Here is a 19,994-nt window from a genome sequence, read left to right on the forward strand (position 1 = left end):
GTGGACATATACTGGACCAGGACCAGGACCTCAGCTGTGGACATATACTGGACCAGGACTGTGACCTCAGCTGTGGACATATACTGGACCAGGCCTGAAGATAGAACAGTAAACTATTTTCACACTACTTGGGAGAGCAGGCTGTACAGCAGAGCACCCATTAATACAGACAATGCTCACTGATCGTTGAACTGAATGACACGGTTTAATGTTGAAGTAATTTCACTGGTCATCAACACCAGTGACCCAGATTGAAAGAAAATTGTGATTGGCCACTACATGGTGCAATATTGGCGCACCTAACATTGCCTCGGCTTGTCTGTACAACATTGGCTCGTCCATTTCACCGTTTTACGTGCTGACTAATTGTTTGAAGACTGAAGAGCTTTTCTTAGTTAGGCCAAGAGATAGTTATGTTTTTCCCTCCTCTGATGTCCTGTAATCCAAGTGTGTGTATGTGGATGTGTTCTGTGTGCTGTGTTATAGCCATTTGGCCAGGCAGAATGGGACGAGAGAGAGAGAGAGAGAGAGAGAGAGAGAGAACAACAACATGATGAAAAGGCACTAAAAAGAAAATTAAACAAATCCCATTTTAACAGCAACAACATGAGAGAGGACGACACATCTACAAATGAGAGAACAAGAAAAAGATAGAGAGGACAGGAAGATAAAAACTGAATTTGACTGAGGAGACAATAGGAAGTGTTCATAAATGATGTTATTTTCCTTCTTACTGTAAGACAAGGTCATTAGCTTACCTCTTCTCCTTATCCTCCCCCTCTTTTTCTCTGTCGTTCCCCTCCTCTCCTCCCTCTTCCTAGTAACTCTGTGTGTGGTCTGTTTGGCTGTGGTGTTGGGCTGGTGCTGACAAAGCAGACACCTACTCTATGGGTGAAGGCCAGTTCACTCTCTGTCCTCCTCCTACACTCTAACACTCTTACACACAATATTTATCATATATTATAATAGTATAGTAATATGTATTTAATATCCACATCTCATGATTCACATCTCATGATTCAATATTGCCCATTTGTAACAGGGCCTAAAGTGAGTGGTTACGTTTTCATAATCTACTCCTCTTTCCACCAGCCTGGTAAGCTCTGGTGATCTCTGGTCATCTCTGGTCATCTCTGGTCATCTCTGGTCATCTCTGGTCATCTCTGGTCATCTCTGGTGAACTCTGGTCATCTCTGGTGAACTCTGGTCATCTCTGGTCATCTCTGGTCATCTCTGGTCATCTCTGGTGATCTCTGGTGATCTCTGGTGATCTCTGGTGAACTCTGGTGATCTCTGGTGATCTCTGGTGATGCAGACAGTGTGAGTGTGATCTTTAAATCACTGGGCTGTGTATCTACTGTATGTCACACAAACACTAATTTCAGGAGAGGCTTCAATTTAAATTGGGTGTGTGTGTATGTGTGTGCATGTGTGTGTGTGTGTGTGTGTTTGTTTGTGTTTGTGTATGTGCGTGTGTGCTTGTTTGTGTGAGTACAGTATGCGTCTCGTACTGCATTCTTGATGATTACAGTAAAGAAAGATGCTTATCTTGTGGATTCTCTATGTGAGGAGGACGAACCATGCAGCCAACATGTTTACACTCTGGTGGTCTGTACCTCAACCATCCACAGCTGATCCAGGGACCACTGGCCACAATTGTTGTGTAGTGTTTTCTATCCTGCCTGACTCTGTGAAAATAGCCACGTTCACAGCATGCTGTCATCAAGCCACAGACAGACAGAATCTGTAAAAGTTTCCACGTTCACAGCATACTGTCATCAAGCCACAGACAGAATCTGTGAAACTTTCCACGTTCACAGCATGCTGTCATCAAGCCACTGACAGACAGACAGACATAATCTGTGAAAATAGCCACGTTCACAGCATGCTGTCATCAAGCCACAGACAGACATAATCTGTGAAAGTAGCCACGTTCACAGCATGCTGTCATCAAGCCACAGACAGACAGACAGACAGACAGACAGACAGACAGACAGACAGACAGACAGACAGACAGACAGACAGACAGACAGACAGACAGACAGACAGACAGACAGACAGACAGACAGACAGACAGACAGACAGACAGACAGACAGACAGACAGACAGACAGAACAAGACGTCTACAGTATCAGTCCTGTAGGAACTCAGTTGGTTTAAGTGTGGTGCTAGCAATGACAAGAATGTGGGTTTAATTCACATACAGTCACATACATACACCAAACCATTTTTATCCATCTACTGTACTCCAGTCACTTTATAATTCTAGAATGAAATTGTAAAAAGAAGGAAGCTAATCCTACATGTTGTAGTGGGGTATTCTTCTTATTCTCCCTCTGGTGCACCAAACCAAATCATGGTGTTGTTTGCTGACTGACAAAACAGATTGAAGGAGGTGAGTGAAAACGTCCACTTGCACACACCGGATTGCAGCCACTAGGAGATCTCAATCACTCATGGTGTTTCCCTCAGTCAAAACAGACTATGTGTTTGTGTGTGTGTGTCAAGCAGCGCAGCAGCACTGCAGACAGACAAGATCTGTCCATACACAAGACACTGTCTGTTTACATTGGGAAATACCACAGGGAATTCAACCGAAAGAAAAGAACGGCAGAGAGGGAGGAACAGACAGAGAGAAATGGGGGGACAGAGAATGGCGTAGAGGGGGAAGTGAGAGAGGGAAAGAAAGAGGGAGGGAGAGAGAGTAAAAGAGAGAGAGAGAGAGTGTGTTAGTGTGTGTGTATGTGGTGGGGTTGGTTGGTTGGTTGGTGGGTGTCTGGGTGTGTTGATGGGTGTGTGAGTGTGTTGATGGGTGTGTGTGTGTGGGTGGATGGGTGGGTGGGTGGGTGGGTGAGTGTACTTTTGTAAACGGAACAAGCAGAGAAAGTGAGGATAGATGAGTAGGGTGGTTGCAAGCAGCGTATGAGGCCATGTCACATGATACTCTGATGGCCTTTAAAAGTGGTTGAACAACAGAGAGTATGAGATAGACAACCAACCACTACAGTACAGTATGAAGTCACTCCATCCAGCCTCTCCTCTCCTCAGGCTGATGCTAGCTGTAACCCTGGCTGCTGCACTACTGACCAGGAGTCAGGACTCAGAGAGAGATGGAGACAGAAAGAGAGAGATGGAGAGAGAGAGAGAGACAGAGGAGAGAAAAAGAGATAGTACTGTAGAATGTCTCTCTCTCTCTCTGTCTATCTGCACATTGCCACAACACTGTACAAAGCTTTTGTAAAATTTTAAATGCTATACATTTTTTACAGCTAATAATATAATATTTTAAACGTTGTTGTTCTCTTGAAGCTGTGTGTGTGATGTCATTGTTAATGTCTGGTTGTTTTTGTTTTGTTTAATTCTCTTTGTTGTTTTTTGTCGTGGTTGTTATGTTTTGTTTTTTTAACTCACTTTGGCAATGTAAACACGTTTTCCATGCCAATGAAGCCACTTTGAATTGATTTGACAGGGATAGAGAGAGAAAGAGAAGGAGAGAAAGAGTGAGACAGAGAGAGAGAGAAACAGAGAAAGAGATCTAGAGAGAGACAGGGATGGAGAGATGGAGAAGGAGAGAGTGAGTGAGACAGAGAAAGAGAAACAGAGAGAGAGATCTAAAGAGAGACAGGGATGGAGAGATAGAGAAGGAGAGAGTGAGTGCTGCAGAGACAGATGATAAGATCCTGTGGGCCAACAGATAGTGGTATCCCTGTAGGATAGCTGCTGCTTCAGACATGATCTGATATATACAGAGACTAGATGGAGGTCACAGATAACCTCAGCAAATGGCTGTGTGTGTCACACCAAACTGTCTTTTGTTGTTATCAGAGGAAGGGAGGTCCTTCATGTCTTCTCTACTTCCATGGGACAAGGAACCTGAGAGCCAGGTCCAACTTGTAAAAAAAAAAACTCTCACACACTCCCTCACTCTCTGAAGGGTTGTAGGAATGAAGGGTTCTAGATTGAAGGGTTGTAGGAATGAAGGGTTCTAGATTGAAGGGTTGTAGGAATGAAGGGTTCTAGATTGAAGGGTTGTAGGAATGAAGGGTTCTAGATTGAAGGGTTGTAGGAATGAAGGGTTCTAGATTGAAGGGTTGTAGGAATGAAGGGTTCTAGATTGAAGGGTTGTAGGAATGAAGGGTTCTAGATTGAAGGGTTGTAGGCTTGAAGGAGCTGGAAGGGGACCTTCTTTATTTTATGTAAAAAAAATTATGTGCAGCAAAGCAAAAACCTGATAAATTAATGTATATGAATTCTGTAAGTACATAAATTGTTTACTTAGTGGGAAATGAATATCCAACTAGTCAGTGACAACTGAGTGAATTTTGGAGTTTGTGACAGGAACAATATGAGATTATTACAGTATTATAGACACTATGTCCTGAGATTTCCTATGATCTATGTAGAATAACCCTTTACAGTATTATAGACACTATGTCCTGGGATTTCCTATGATCTATGTAGAATAACCCCTTACAGTATTATAGACACTATGTCCTGGGATTTCCTATGATCTATGTAGAATAACCCCTTACAGTATTATAGACACTATGTCCTGGGATTTCCTATGATCTATGTAGAATAACCCCTTACAGTATTATAGACACTATGTCCTGGGATTTCCTATTATCTATGTAGAATAACCCCTTACAGTATTATAGACACTATGTCCTGGGATTTACTATGATCTATGTAGAATAACCCCTTACAGTATTATAGACACTATGTCCTGAGATTTCCTATGATCTATGTAGAATAACCCCTTACAGTATTATAGACACTATGTCCTGGGATTTCCTATGATCTATGTAGAATAACCCCTTACAGGATTATTGTAACGGCTGTCGTCTGAAGAAAACCAAGATGCAGCGGAGGTTGTGTGTTCATCTTGACATTTAATAAAAATGAACCACTACAAACAAAACACTTGATAGCAACGACAGCAAACAGTCCTGTCTGGTCCCAACTGAACAAAACAGAAAACAATCCCCCACAAAACCCAAAGGAAAAACGTGGTCCTTATGTGTGACTCCCAATCAACAACAACGAACTTCAGCTGTGCATGATTGGGAGCCACACACGGCCCAAAACAAAGAAATACAAAAAACCTAGAAAAAGAACATAGAACGCCCACCCAATGTAACACCCTGGCCTAACCAAAATAAAGAACAATAAACCCCTCTCTATGGCCAGGGCGTTACAGTACCCCCCCCCCCCCCCAAGGTGCAGACTCCGGCAGCAAAACCAGACACTGAAGGGGAGGGTCCGGGTGGGCCTTCTTACGGCGGCGGCTCAGGTGCGGGAAGTGGCCTCTGCCCCACCCTTGGCGTCGCCCTCTTAGGTGGCGCACCTGGCCGCGCCGAAGGTCTGGTGGGCGACCCTGACTTCGCCCGGCTGGCGGGCAACCCTTGTTGCGCCCGGCTGGCGGACGACCCTGGCTGCGCCCGGCTGGCGGGCGGCGATGGCTGCGCCCGGCTGGCGGGTGACCCTTGCTGCGCCCGACTGGCGGATGACCCTGGCTGAGCCCGGCTGGCGGGCGGCGATGGCTGCGCCCGGCTGGCGGACGACTCTGGCTGCGCCCGGCTGGCGATGGCAGATCCGGACAGGCGGGCCACTCTGGCAGATCCAGACAGGCGGGCCACTCTGGCAGATCCGGACAGGCGGGCCACTCTGGCAGCTCCGGACAGGCATGCCACTCTGGCAGCTCCGAACAGGCGGGCCGCTCTGGCAGCTCGAACAGGCGGGCCGCTCTGGCAGCTCGAACAGGCGGGCCGCTCTGGCAGCTCCGAACAGGCGGGCCGCTCTGGCAGCTCCGGACAGGCGGGCCGCTCTGGCAGCTCCGGACAGGCGGGCCGCTCTGGCAGCTCCGGACAGGCGGGCCGCTCTGGCAGCTCCGGACAGGCGGGCCGCTCTGGCAGCTCCTGACTGGCGGGCGGCTCTGGCAGCTCCTGACTGGCGGGCGGCTCTGGCAGCTCCTGACTGGCGGGCGGCTCTGGCAGCTCCTGACTGGCGGGCGGCTCTGGCAGCTCCTGACTGGCGGGCGGCTCTGGCAGCTCCTGACTGGCGGGCGGCTCTGGCAGCTCCTGACTGGCGGGCGGCTCTGGCAGCTCCTGACTGGCGGGCGGCTCTGGCGGCTCCGGACTGGCAAGACCCACTGGAGGCCTAGTCCTGGGAGGTGGCACAGGACGGACCAGGATGTGGAGACCCACTGGATGTCTAGTCCTGGGAGGTGGCACAGGACGGACCAGGATGGGGAGACCCACTGGATGTCTAGTCCTGGGAGGTGGCACAGGACCAACCAGGATGGGGAGACCCACTGGAGGCCTGGTCCGAGGAGGCGGCACAGGATAACCTCTCTAGGGTCGGCGGGACGAAATCGTCCAAACTACTCAACAGCCAGTTGAATCCCGTGGCGCGTTATTCAAATACCTTAGAAATGCTATTACTTCAATTTCTCAAACATATGACTATTTTACACCATTTTAAAGACAAGACTCTCGTTAATCTAACCACACTGTCCGATTTCAAAAAGGCTTTACAACGAAAGCAAAACATTAGATTATGTCAGCAGAGTACCCAGCCAGAAATAATCAAACACCCATTTTTCAAGCTAGCATATAATGTCACATAAACCCAGAAGACAGCTAAATGCAGCACTAACCTTTGATGATCTTCATCAGATGACAACCCTAGGACATTATGTTATACAATACATGCATGTTTTGTTCAATCAAGTTCATATTTATATCAAAAAACAGCTTTTTACATTAGCATGTGACGTTCAGAACTAGCATACCCCCCGCAAACTTCCGGTGAATTATAGATACAGAACTCCTCTATGCACTCGCTATGTCCGATTTTAAAATAGCTTTTCGGTGAAAGCACATTTTGCAATATTCTCAGTAGATAGCCCGGCATCACAGGGCTAGCCATTTAGACACCCAGCAAGTTTAGCCCTGACCAAAGTCAGATTTACTATAAGAAAAATGTTATTACCTTTGCTGTCTTCGTCAGAATGCACTCCCAGGACTTCTACTTCAATAACAAATGTTGGTTTGGTTCAAAATAATCCATAGTTATGTTCAAATATCCTCTGTTTTGTTCGTGCGTTCAAGACACTATCCGAATGGTAAAGAAGGGTGACGAGCACGACGCATTTCGTGACAAAAAAAATCTAAATATTCCATTACCGTACTTCGAAGCATGTCAACCGCTGTTTAAAATAAATTTTTATGCCATTTTTCTCGTAAAAAAGCGATAATATTCCGACCGGGAAATCGTTTTTTAGTACAAAGAAAGAGAAAGTAAAAGCATGGGATCCCCTCGCGCACGCGCCTCAGTCTGATGGCCCTCTGATCAACCACCATCCAAATGCGCTAAAGTTTTTCAGCCAGCGGCTGGAATTATATCATTCAGCTTTTTCCCGGGCTCTGAGAGCCTATGGGAGCCGTAGGAAGTGTCACGTTACAGCAAAGATCCTAAATGTTCAATAAACAGAGCCAAGAAGCCCAAGGAATGGTCAGAGAGGGTACTTCCTGTTTGGAATCTTCTCAGGTTTTTGCCTGCCATATGAGTTCTGTTATACTCACAGACACCATTCAAACAGTTTTAGAAACTTTAGGGTGTTTTCTATCCAAAGCTAATAATTATATGCATATTCTAGTTTCTGGGCAGGAGTAGTCACCAGATTAAATCGGGTACGTTTTTTATCCAGCCGTGCAAATACTGCCCACTATCCCCAACAGGATACACCGGGCTGTGGGGGAGCACTGGAGTTCTGGTACGGACGCTCGACATGCTTACTCCAGGCTGAATGCCCACTTCGGCCCGGCACGGGCGTAGAGCAGGCATTGGGTGAACTGGACCCTCCCAGCGCCCTGGAGACCCAGTGCGCAACGCCGACGCAGGATAACCTGGACCGAGGAGGCGCACTGGAGACCAGACGCGCTGAGCTGGCACAACCCGTCCTGGCTCGATGCCTGCTCTCGCATGGCACTTGCGGGGGGCTGGCATGTAGCGCTCCGGGCTATTAACGCGTACTGGGGACACCATGCACTTTACCACATAACACGGTGCCTGACCAGTACTGCGCTGCCTCCTGTAAGCACGGGGAGTTGTCCCAGAATTAAATCCTGGCTCTGCCACACTCCCCGTGTGCCCCCCCCCCCAAAAAAAAGGCTGCCTCTCGTGTCCGTCACGCTCCCTTGCCTCGTACCAGCGCCTCTCAGCTCTCGCCGCCTCGATCTCCCACTGCGGGCGGCGATAATCCCCAGCCTGAGCCCATGGTCCTTTACCGTCCAGGATTTCCTCCCAAGTCCACGACTCCAGATAGCTTCTCTCCATTTTTTTCAACGTCCATGAGTCCCGATAGCTCTTCTCCTTCCTCCGCTGCTTGGTCCGTTTCTTTGTGGGGGATTCTGTAACGGCTGTCGTCTGAAGAAAACCAAGATGCAGCGGAGGTTGTGTGTTCATCTTGACATTTAATAAAAATGAACCACTACAAACAAAACACTTGATAGCAACGACAGCAAACAGTCCTGTCTGGTCCCAACTGAACAAAACAGAAAACAATCCCCCACAAAACCCAAAGGAAAAACGTGGTCCTTATGTGTGACTCCCAATCAACAACAACGAACTTCAGCTGTGCATGATTGGGAGCCACACACGGCCCAAAACAAAGAAATACAAAAAACCTAGAAAAAGAACATAGAACGCCCACCCAATGTAACACCCTGGCCTAACCAAAATAAAGAACAAAAAACCCCTCTCTATGGCCAGGGCGTTACAATTATAGACCCTATGTCCTGAGATTTCCTATGATCTATGTAGAATAACCCCTTACAGTATTATAGACACTATGTCCTGGGATTTCCTATGATCTATGTAGAATAACCCCTTACAGTATTATAGACACTATGACCTGGGATTTCCTATGATCTATGTAGAATAACCCCTTACAGTATTATAGACACTATGTCCTGAGATTTCCTATGATCTATGTAGAATACCCCTTACAATATTATAGACCCTATGTCCTGAGATTTTCTATGATCTATGTAGAATAACCCCTTACAGTATTATAGACACTATGTCCTGGGATTTCCTATGATCTATGTAGAATAACCCCTTACAGTATTATAGACACTATGTCCTGAGATTTCCTATGATCTATGTAGAATAACCCCTTACAGTATTATAGACCCTATGTCCTGAGATTTCCTATGATCTATGTAGAATAACCCCTTACAGGATTATAGACCCTTGGTCCTGAGATTTCCTATAATCTATGTAGAATAACCCCTTACAGGATTATAGACACTATGTCCTGGGATTTCCTATGATCTATGTAGAATAACCCCTTACCTTCTAACGACTCCTGTGTAGCTTGTGAGCGTTATAAGGAAAAATGTTATGTATGTGTGTTCGTGAGAGTCTTAGCCTTTTGTAGATACGGTAGCTTTTAGTAGTTTGTAGCTTTTAGTAGTTTGTAGCTTTTAGTAGTATGTAGCTCAAACCATTTAGACTCTACTGACGTTTTTTGTAAAAAGACCCGGCCCATTTGGGATCCACCCTTGTTTCACAAACACTGCTCTATCTCAGCCCCTGTTAATCCCACAGACTATTGGTTGGTAACAACGGATGCAGAAGAAATATATGAATTCAATGGTGGAATAGAAGTAACTCAAACACACAATGTTTAAAAGGGGTTATAAGTCCTAAATCCCGCCAGCATGATGATGAGATTTATTGGGTTAAAATAAAAGATGATTCAAAATGAAAGGAACAACCACACCTCTGTGTCATGGTTAAAAAACTACAAATCCCATGTGGCTGCACTTGTCATCCCTGGACAGTCCCGTATCTCAGCCCCTTTTCAGAAGTCCTGACTTTATTTTCTACAAAAAATATGCTTTTTTCAGGAAGACGCATCAATTCATTCAGGCTACAAGAGTGTAGACCCAATGACAATCACATGATGTCATTACACGGATGTCTCTTTTCATTCATCAAAAGGTGCAAGTGCACAGTGCACTGTTCTGTTAAATTCTGTTCAATTACATCTTTGCTATTAGGCCCATAAAAACAAATTATTACGTTCCATGAAAAAAAGAGAAACCCTCCCGATTGTCACTGTATAATATGCGCTTTGGTTGAAGGGTTGAGGGTTGTAAGGTTGGAGGGTTGGAGGGTTGGAGGGATGGAAGGTTGGAGGGTTGGAGGGTTAGAAGGTTGTAGGGTTGGAGGGATAGAGGGATAGAGGGATGGAGGGTTGGAGAGTTAGAAGGTTGGAGGGTTGGAGGGTTAGAAGGTTGTAGGGTTGGAGGGATAGAGGGATGGAGGGTTGGAGAGTTAGAAGGTTGGAGGGTTGGAGGGTTAGAAGGTTGTAGGGTTGGAGGGATAGAGGGATAGAGGGATGGAGGGTTGGAGGGTTAGAAGGTTGTAGGGTTGGAGGGATAGAGGGATAGAGGGATGGAGGGTTAGAAGGTTGTAGGGTTGGAGGGATAGAGGGATAGAGGGATAGAGGGATGGAGGGTTGGAGGGTTAGAAGGTTGTAGGGTTGGAGGGATAGAGGGATAGAGGGATGGAGGGTTGGAGGGTTAGAAGGTTGTAGGGTTGGAGGGATAGAGGGATGGAGGGTTGGAGAGTTAGAAGGTTGTAGGGTTGGAGGGATAGAGGGATAGAGGGATGGAGGGTTGGAGGGTTAGAAGGTTGTAGGGTTGGAGGGATAGAGGGATAGAGGGATAGAGGGATGGAGGGTTAGAAGGTTGTAGGGTTGGAGGGATAGAGGGATAGAGGGATGGAGGGTTGGAGGGTTAGAAGGTTGTAGGGTTGGAGGGATAGAGGGATAGAGGGATAGAGGGATGGAGGGTTGGAGGGTTAGAAGGTTGTAGGGTTGGAGGGATAGAGGGATAGAGGGATGGAGGGTTGGAGGGTTAGAAGGTTGTAGGGTTGGAGGGATAGAGGGATAGAGGGATGGAGGGTTGGAGGGTTAGAAGGTTGTAGGGATGGAAGGTTGGAGGGTTGGAGGGTTAGAAGGTTGTAGGGATGGAAGGTTGGAGGGTTGGAAGGTTGTAGTGTTCTAGGGTTGGAGGGATAGAGGGTTGGAGGGATGGAGGGATGGAAGGTTGGAGGGTTGGAGGGTTGTAGGGTTGGAGGGTTGGAGGGATGGAGGGTTGGAAGGTTGGAGGGTTGGAGGGTTCTAGGGTTGGAGGGTTGGAGGGTTGGAGGGATTGAGGGTTGGAAGGTTGGAGGGTTGGAGGGATGGAAGGTTGGAGGGTTGGAGGGTTGGGGCGGTTGAGGGTGTAGGGTTGTAAGGTTGGAGAGCTGGAGGGGAGCACAGTGATGACTATACCAGACACTGACAGAGGCAGAGGAGAGAGGAGGGAAATACAGCTGTACAGTAGAGAGTTTTATAGAGAAAAACACACTCAATTCATGGTGTATGGGGGCAGAAGGCATGGATTGGTGTTCTGCTCTTGTGAAGCAATCTTTCCAAACAGCAATAACATCTGTGTGTGTGTGTGTGTGTGTGTGTGTGTGTGTGTGTGTGTGTGTGTGTGTGTGTGTGTGTGTGTGTGTGTGTGCATATATGCATGCATGGGTGTATGGACACACTGTCTGGCTTTCCTCAGTCCATGCCCTGTCTACGTAATTAATGGGTGTAGTTATTTAGCCAAGGGTAAACCCTAGCACAGTGCTAAACTGTGAGATTATACTATGAGATTCTACTGTGAGATTCTACTGTGTGATTCTACAGTTAGATTCTACTGTGTGATTCTACAGTTAGATTCTACTGTGAGATTATACTGTGAGATTTACATGTACATTTTAGTCATTTAGCAGACGCTCTTATCCAGAGCGACTTACAGTAGTGAATGCATACATTTCATACAATTTCATACATATCATACATTTTTTTTCTGTGCTGGCCCCCCGTGGGAATCGAACCCACAACCCTGGTGTTGCAAACACCATGCTCTACCAACTGAGCTACAGGGAAGAAGATTTCTAATGTGAGACTCTACTGTTAGTTTCCGCTGTGAAATTCTACAGTTAGATTCTACCGTTAGATTATACTGTGTGATTCTACCGTTAGAGTCTACCGTTAGATTCTACAGTGAGATTCTACTGTGTGATTCTACCGTTAGAGTCTACCGTTAGATTATACTGTGAGATTATACTGTGTGATTCTACAGTTAGATTCTACCGTTAGATTATACTGTGAGATTCTACTGTGTGATTCTACAGTTAGATTATACTGTGAGATTATACTGTGTGATTCTACAGTTAGATTATACTGTGAGATTATACTGTGTGATTCTACAGTTAGATTCTACCATTAGATTATACTGTGTGATTCTACAGTTAGATTCTACTGTGAGATTCTACTGTGTGATTCTACAGTTAGATTCTACCATTAGATTATACTGTGTGATTCTACAGTTAGATTCTACTGTGAGATTATACTGTGTGATTCTACAGTTAGATTCTACCATTAGATTCTACTGTGTGATTCTACAGTTAGATTCTACTGTGAGATTATACTGTGTGATTCTACCGTTAGAGTCTACCGTTAGATTATACTGTGTGATTCTACAGTTAGATTCTACCGTTAGATTATAGTGTGTGATTCTACAGTTAGATTCTACTGTGAGATTCTACTGTGTGATTCTACAGTTAAATTTTACCATTAGATTATACTGTGTGATTCTACTGTGTGATTCTACAGTTAGATTCTACTGTGAGATTATACTGTGTGATTCTACAGTTAAATTCTACTGTGAGATTATACTGTGTGATTCTACAGTTAAATTTTACCATTAGATTATACTGTGTGATTATACAGTTAGATTCTACCGTTAGATTCTACTGTGAGATTCTCCTGTGTGATTCTACAGTTAGATTCTACTGTGAGATTCTACTGTGTGATTCTACAGTTAGATTCTACTGTGAGATTCTACTGTGTGATTCTACAGTTAGATTATACTGTGAGATTATACTGTGTGATTCTACAGTTAGATTCTACCGTTAGATTCTACTGTGAGATTCTCCTGTGTGATTCTACAGTTAGATTCTACTGTGAGATTCTACTGTGTGATTCTACAGTTAGATTATACTGTGAGATTATACTGTGTGATTCTACAGTTAGATTCTACTGTGAGATTATACTGTGTGATTCTACAGTTAGATTCTACTGTGAGATTCTACTGTGTGATTCTACAGTTAGATTATACTGTGAGATTATACTGTGTGATTCTACAGTTAGATTCTACCGTTAGATTATACTGTGTGATTCTACAGTTAGATTATACCGTTAGATTATACTGTGAGATTATACTGTGTGATTCTGCAGTTAGATTATACCGTTAGATTATACTGTGTGATTCTACAGTTAGATTATACCGTTAGATTATACTGTGAGATTATACTGTGTGATTCTACAGTTAGATTATACCGTTAGATTATACTGTGAGATTATACTGTGTGATTCTACAGTTAGATTATACCGTTAGATTATACTGTGAGATTATACTGTGTGATTCTGCAGTTAGATTCTACCATTAGATTATACTGTGTGATTCTACTGTGTGATTCTACAGTTAGATTCTACCGTTAGATTCTACTGTGAGATTCTACTGTGTGATTCTAATGTTAGATTCTACTGTGTGACTCTAATGTTAGATTATAATGTTCGATTCTACTGTTAGATTATATTGTGTCAGATTAGATATTTTCCTGTATTTACTTTGCCATATATTTATCTTTGTATCTTTATTTATCTAAATACTTCATCTAATTACATGGCTCTGGTGCATATTAGGCAATACTGGCTTAAGATCCTTGAGGTTCCCTCTTGAGGCTCAAACCAATCTTCAAACCTTTCTTGTGTAATTATTGTGCTTATGGAAATCTGGAGATTTGTGCAGAAATGTGAGTTATGCATTAGTACCTCAAGTTCGTATTTGTCTTGATGAGTATGTATCTGGGGCAGTGCAGGTGTGTAGGATGTGGGGCTTCTGCATCAGTGGTCACCAACCTTCTCTGAGACAACATCACTTCCGGGGTCAAAAAGCAAGCAGAGATCTACCGCTCAGAATTTGTTTAAACATGACTTTAAAAATGTAACATTAACCTAATAAAAACGGTTCTGTAGGAATGAGGTTTGTTTGTGCAGTAGGCCTAATTATCACAGCATATTGGCTTTATGCCTGTCCTGACAATATTGTTCTTCTCAGACCATATTATATTTCAAAACTCGAGCTTTGATAACAAAATAGATCAGCTGGTGTAGCTGAGCATAAATTGAAATAATTTGCAAATAATTGTTTTTTTTATTTTACTGGACTGATGGTACATGCATATGATGGCCATGGTGCTTTCAAGACAACTGGGAACTCGGAAAAAATGAGGTCAAACAATGACATCGGTGAACTTCAGGTCGGGAAGCCGGAGCTCTAGAAAAATCCCAGATTTTTGAGTTGGATGACCGTTCAAAACGATTCTCCCCAGTTGGATCTCATTTTTTTCAGAGTTCCCAGTTGTCTTGAACGCGGCATTAGTCTCAGTGGAGGGAGGGAGAGCGCAGCAGAGGGTCCGCCTCTCAAGGTCCTTGCTCTCTCCTTGCTTCCCTCCGCTGGGAATGATCAGAGGGGACACAGTCTTCCACCCGATGGTGAAACTCGAGTCGCACAAATTAATGTTGTTCCTATTGTAACCGGTGTGAAATGGCGAGGGACGGAAGCTACACTGTTACACTATGAGCAGAGAAAGTGAAATACTCCTCGATATTAAAATAGACACGACAATCTGCTGCTAATAATACAAACGCTGGGCTATCGATACACTTGGCTACTCATTCATTGGAAGTAGAGAAGCGCTTTTTATTTTTTCTACTAGTGTTGAATAAAAACTGTTGACAGTGCTGAATAAAACGTAAACATGAGCTCAGTCATAAATACCGCAGCTCTTTGCTGCATTCTTTGATAGTTTCTCTCTAAAAGTTATGAAATCTCATCTAGGCTAGTAATCTATCAAATGTAGCTATGGCCGGGGTCATGGAAGCTGTATGTAGGCCCGGGGGATTTGAGCTATCCGATTGGCCAGAGCAGTAGGCGAACTCGATTTAGCTACAGATCTCCCGGTCCGGAGTTTGTCTTTTCAGACAAATAACATGGTTTTAAATGGGAACACCTTGCCTACACGGTGCGCAGGGCTTCTGAATCATGTGCACATACAGGCAACACGAAAAAAATGAGCGCAAGGCTTTATGCATTTATCGTTGGCTTTTCTACAGAAATATTTGGTGATTGACTAAGAATGGCTTGAAGATCGGCCAGTCAATCGCTATCGACCTGTTGGTAGCCATTGTGCTAGCTAGACCATAGATTGCTCTGTCACTTCACAGTATAAGATGCATACTGCCCCCTGCTGTAAACTGAATGAACATGGGATTTACCACTAGGATCCGCCAAAATATAATACAAGTTTTTTGAGAAAAGTTGAGGAAACCATATACATGTGATGAACAGACAGACAAACAACATAATAGCAACAGTTATTTCCTGATAACATTTAATTTGACTGCATGGCCTCTGCATGGCCCCTGCATGACCCCTCATCACCGTCGTTCAGGTAGTTCTCTGTCTGACAGGCAGTACATGAGTAAAACTTTGCATCATTTTCATCTAACGTCTCTGTTGCACCTCGTCTTATTTGTCTTATTCCTGACCCCCCCACTCCCCACACACACACAAAAGAAAGCCTTTCCTGAACTAACCCTCACACTTGACCCCCCCCCCCCTTTACTAGCTCTGACATTGCTGATAGCCACTTTATTGAGGAAAAATGTACTTACTATGACTGTGATATGTGGACTACAGTAGCTATCTTAAGATGAATGCAGTAATTGTAAGTCGCTCAGGATAAAAGTGTCTGATAAACGACTAAAATGATACATGTAAAAATGTAACCCCACATTAAAACAACTGATATTACATATTACAGCAGCTGTTGGTACAAAATATGTTGAGCAGCTTTCAAAAAGTTCATTTAACAACCAAACATTCTGGTTTAAAGTTTTTTTTAAGGCAGATAGAAGAACAAGGTCAGTAATACCACTGCTCTAACAGTTACACATGTCTATAACAGTTACGCATGTCTATAACAGTTGCACGTGTCTATAACAGTTACACATGTCTATAACAGTTACGCATGTCTATAACAGTTACGCATGTCTATAACAGTTACACATGTCTATAACAGTTACACATGTCTATAACAGTTACGCATGTCTATAACAGTTACGCATGTCTATAACAGTTACACATGTCTATAACAGTTACACATGTCTATAACAGTTACGCATGTCTATAACAGTTACGCATGTCTATAACAGTTACGCATGTCTATAACAGTTACGCATGTCTATAACAGTTACACAGATGCTGCTGGAAGAACCAAAACCACATTGACATTTACGTTTTCTCGTTTGTGTTCTCTCTTTTTGGGGGGTTTCTCTTTAATCTTCTCCTTCATCCTCTCTTCCTCAGGCTCAAACAAATAAGTCCCCTTCCCACAGCTCCCTCCATCCCTCCAAACATAGTTGAGACAGCGAGAAAGACAGCCAGCAGTGCCTCTGTCTATAAGAAGACAGTTAGTGAGAAAATCTTTGAGTTAAGATGACAGTCAGCGTCCTCTTAGAGAGGTGTGGAAAGGTCAATACCCCTGTATCGACCTCCCTGGGGCGTTTTCATGTGTTGTCCAATGTGTGCATGACATATACATCAGAATTCATAGGGATTTGAGTCCATATTCTCCACAGCAGCTGTGACTAACTTCTGTGTCAGCCTGGTGTGATGTAGAGGTGAGCAGGGTGGTCACAACACACACACACACACACACACACACACACACACACACACACACACACACACACACACACACACACACACACACACACACACACACACCTTCCACACCTTCCATGTCTCCCTCCCGCTAAGCAGGGATTTCGTCATAACAACCTTAATCAGCACGCCACATCGACTCAGAGTTATCGCGGTAACAGACGTGCCGGGTGCCTCAAACCCAGAGGGGAGGAGATGAGGAGAGGAGACGGAGAGAGGAGAGGAGAGGAGAGGCGATGTATAGAGAGATAGAGGGATATATAGAGAGGGGAGGAAACAAGAGGAAAGAGAGGAGAAGAGAGCTGATATGATAGGAGAGGATGGGAAAGGAGAGAAGAGAGAGAAGAGAGAGGATGGGAGAGGAGAAGAGGAGAGAGGATAGGAGAGGAGAGAGAGGTTAGGAGAGGAGAGAGAGGTTAGGAGAGGAGAGAGAGGATAGGAGAGAGAGGATAGGAGAGGAGGGGGAGGGGATGAGAGGGGAGGAGAGGAGGGGGAGGGGATGAGAGGACATGTGGGGGAGGGGATGAGAGGAGAGGGAGGGGATGAGAGGAGATGAGGGGGAGGGGATGAGAGGAGGGGATGAGAGGAGAGGAGAGGGAGGGGATGAGAAGAGGGGATGAGGGGAGGGGATGAGAGGAGAGGAGGGGATGAGAGGAGATGAGGGGAGGGGATGAGAGGAGAGGAGATGAGGGGAGGGGATGAGAGGAGAGGGAGGGAGGGGATGAGAGGAGATGAGGGGATGAGAGGAGAGGAGAGGGAGGGGATGAGAGGAGGGGATGAGGGGAGGGGATGAGAGGAGAGGAGGGGATGAGAGGAGATGAGGGGATGAGAGGAGAGGAGAGGGAGGGGATGAGAGGAGGGGATGAGGGGAGGGGATGAGAGGAGAGGAGGGGATGAGAGGAGAGGAGAGGGAGGGGATGAGAGGAGAGGAGATGAGGGGAGGGGATGAGAGGAGAGGAGAGGGAGGGGGATGAGAGGAGAGGAGAGGGATGAGAGGAGAGGAGGAGAGGAGATGAGAGGGGACTGAGGTGAACAGATCACTGTAACACATACTGTACATACACACTAATGCAGACAGATTGATTGGTCAGGTAGCTGCCACACACACACACACACACACACACACACACACACACCATCACCACCACCACCAGGGGAACCAAAACATCCTCAAAGTGCCACGTACACATATTGGAAGACAGCTGCCCAACCAACTGAAGGGTGTGTGTTTGTGAGTGCGAGCCCACTCGCGCCTGCGTGCATGTGTGTGTATGGATAGAAACGGGCCATGGCAGAGCCCGGGTGAAGGGAGAGAGGACTGGGCCCATACCACTGATCACCAGAACCCTGACTCCCCAGTAGCATCGTCAGTCATTGAGACCAGGAGGAAGGTAGAGAGATCAGAGGTCAGGGGATGTATACGGGTCAGGGGGAAGCATCCGGCCATACACCTCTCTGGACCATAGAGATTCCACACACCTGTGTAGGCTACTGATAACTAGGATGGGTTTGACATGGGCAGGAGCAGGTCTGCGGAGCGAGACAATTCCACTATGATTTGATTATTGTTCCATTCCCTTTTCTCTATTAGAATTGCGAACGATAGGGAGATAAAATTGAATATTATTTTGAACTGCAAGTACCGATTATTCTAAAGTGCATTTCACATTGGTCTCAATACACTTTAGATCTCTATACAAAAGGAGCCACATGCTTTGACTGAGAACACATGACTCTGTGTGTTTCGGGTCACAGTCATCATCTGTTTGTCAGTGTAAAACCAGGCAGAGTGTTGCCAGACTCTGACAACACGGGAGAATCTCAAGCGTTTTATTGATTCCTTGCGTCCTCACGCCTCGTATCCTTATCAAAACTCATTGGATGAAAACGTCAGATGTCCCGCCCCTCTGAACTTCTCAATCAATGGGTTTTGAGAAGGAGGCAAGGAGAGAGGACATGAGGAATCAAGGAATTCAGGAAATGAGATTCTCCCCCAGTACCTATGACGGTTTAAATAAGTGAGGCTGCAGTACGGTCTCTGTCCAGCAGGGAACACTTGTGCTCCGTCTGTCTCTTTCTCAGGAGTTTGAGAAGGGAACCATCTCTAGGTCTCCATCCTAGGAAGATAGAGGTTAACCTAGTTATCAGTTCTCTCTCTCTCCTCTCTCTCTCTCTCTCTCTCCTCTCTCTCTCTCTCTCTCTCTCCTCTCTCTCTCTCTCTCTCTCTCTCTCTCTCTCTCTCTCTCCTCTCTCTCTCTCTCTCTCTCTCTCTCTCTCTCTCTCTCTCTCTCTCTCTCTCTCTCTCTCTCTCTCTCTCTCTCTCTCTCTCTCTCTCTCTCTCTCTCTCTCTCTCTCTCTCTCTCTCTCTCTCTCTCTCTCTCTCTCTCTCTCTCTCTCTCTCTCTCCTCTCTCTCTCTCTCTCTCTCTCTCTCTCTCTCTCTCTCTCTCTCTCTCTCTCATCAATTTACGGGCTTTATTGGCATGGGAAATATATGTTTACACACCTAAAGCAGGAGAACTAGATAATAAACAAAAGTAAAATAAACAATAACAATTAACAGTAGACATTACACTCACAAAATTCCAAAAGAATAAAGACATTTCAAATGTCATATTATCTGCAAATAGTTAAAGTACAAAGTGGAAAATAAATAACATAAATATGGGTTGTATTTACAATGGTGTTTGTTCTTCACTGGTTGCACTTTTCTTGTGGCAACAGGTCACACATCTTCCTGCTGTGATGTCACACTGTGGTATTTCACCCAGTAGATATTGGAGTTTATCAAAATTGGGTTTGTTTTCAAATTCTTTGTGGATCTGTGTAATCTGAGGGAAATATGTGTCTCTATTATGGTCGTATAGACCCTGCACCCCGCCCCCCATTCTCCCTCCACACATTGCCAGCCCAGCTCATCAGTGGGCCCTGGAGAAGGAGAGAGAGGCATGTAAATCTGGCCTCCTTTGGGAGAGACACAGGCTCTGGAGAAAATAAATCAGGCCTCCTTTGGGAGAGCCACAGGCTCTGGAGAAAATAAATCAGGCCTCTTGGGAGAGCCACAGGCTCTGGAGAAAATAAATCTGGCCTCC

Source organism: Salmo trutta, chromosome 25 (assembly GCF_901001165.1).
Source record: "Salmo trutta chromosome 25, fSalTru1.1, whole genome shotgun sequence".
In the NCBI taxonomy this organism is placed as follows: domain Eukaryota; kingdom Metazoa; phylum Chordata; class Actinopteri; order Salmoniformes; family Salmonidae; genus Salmo; species Salmo trutta.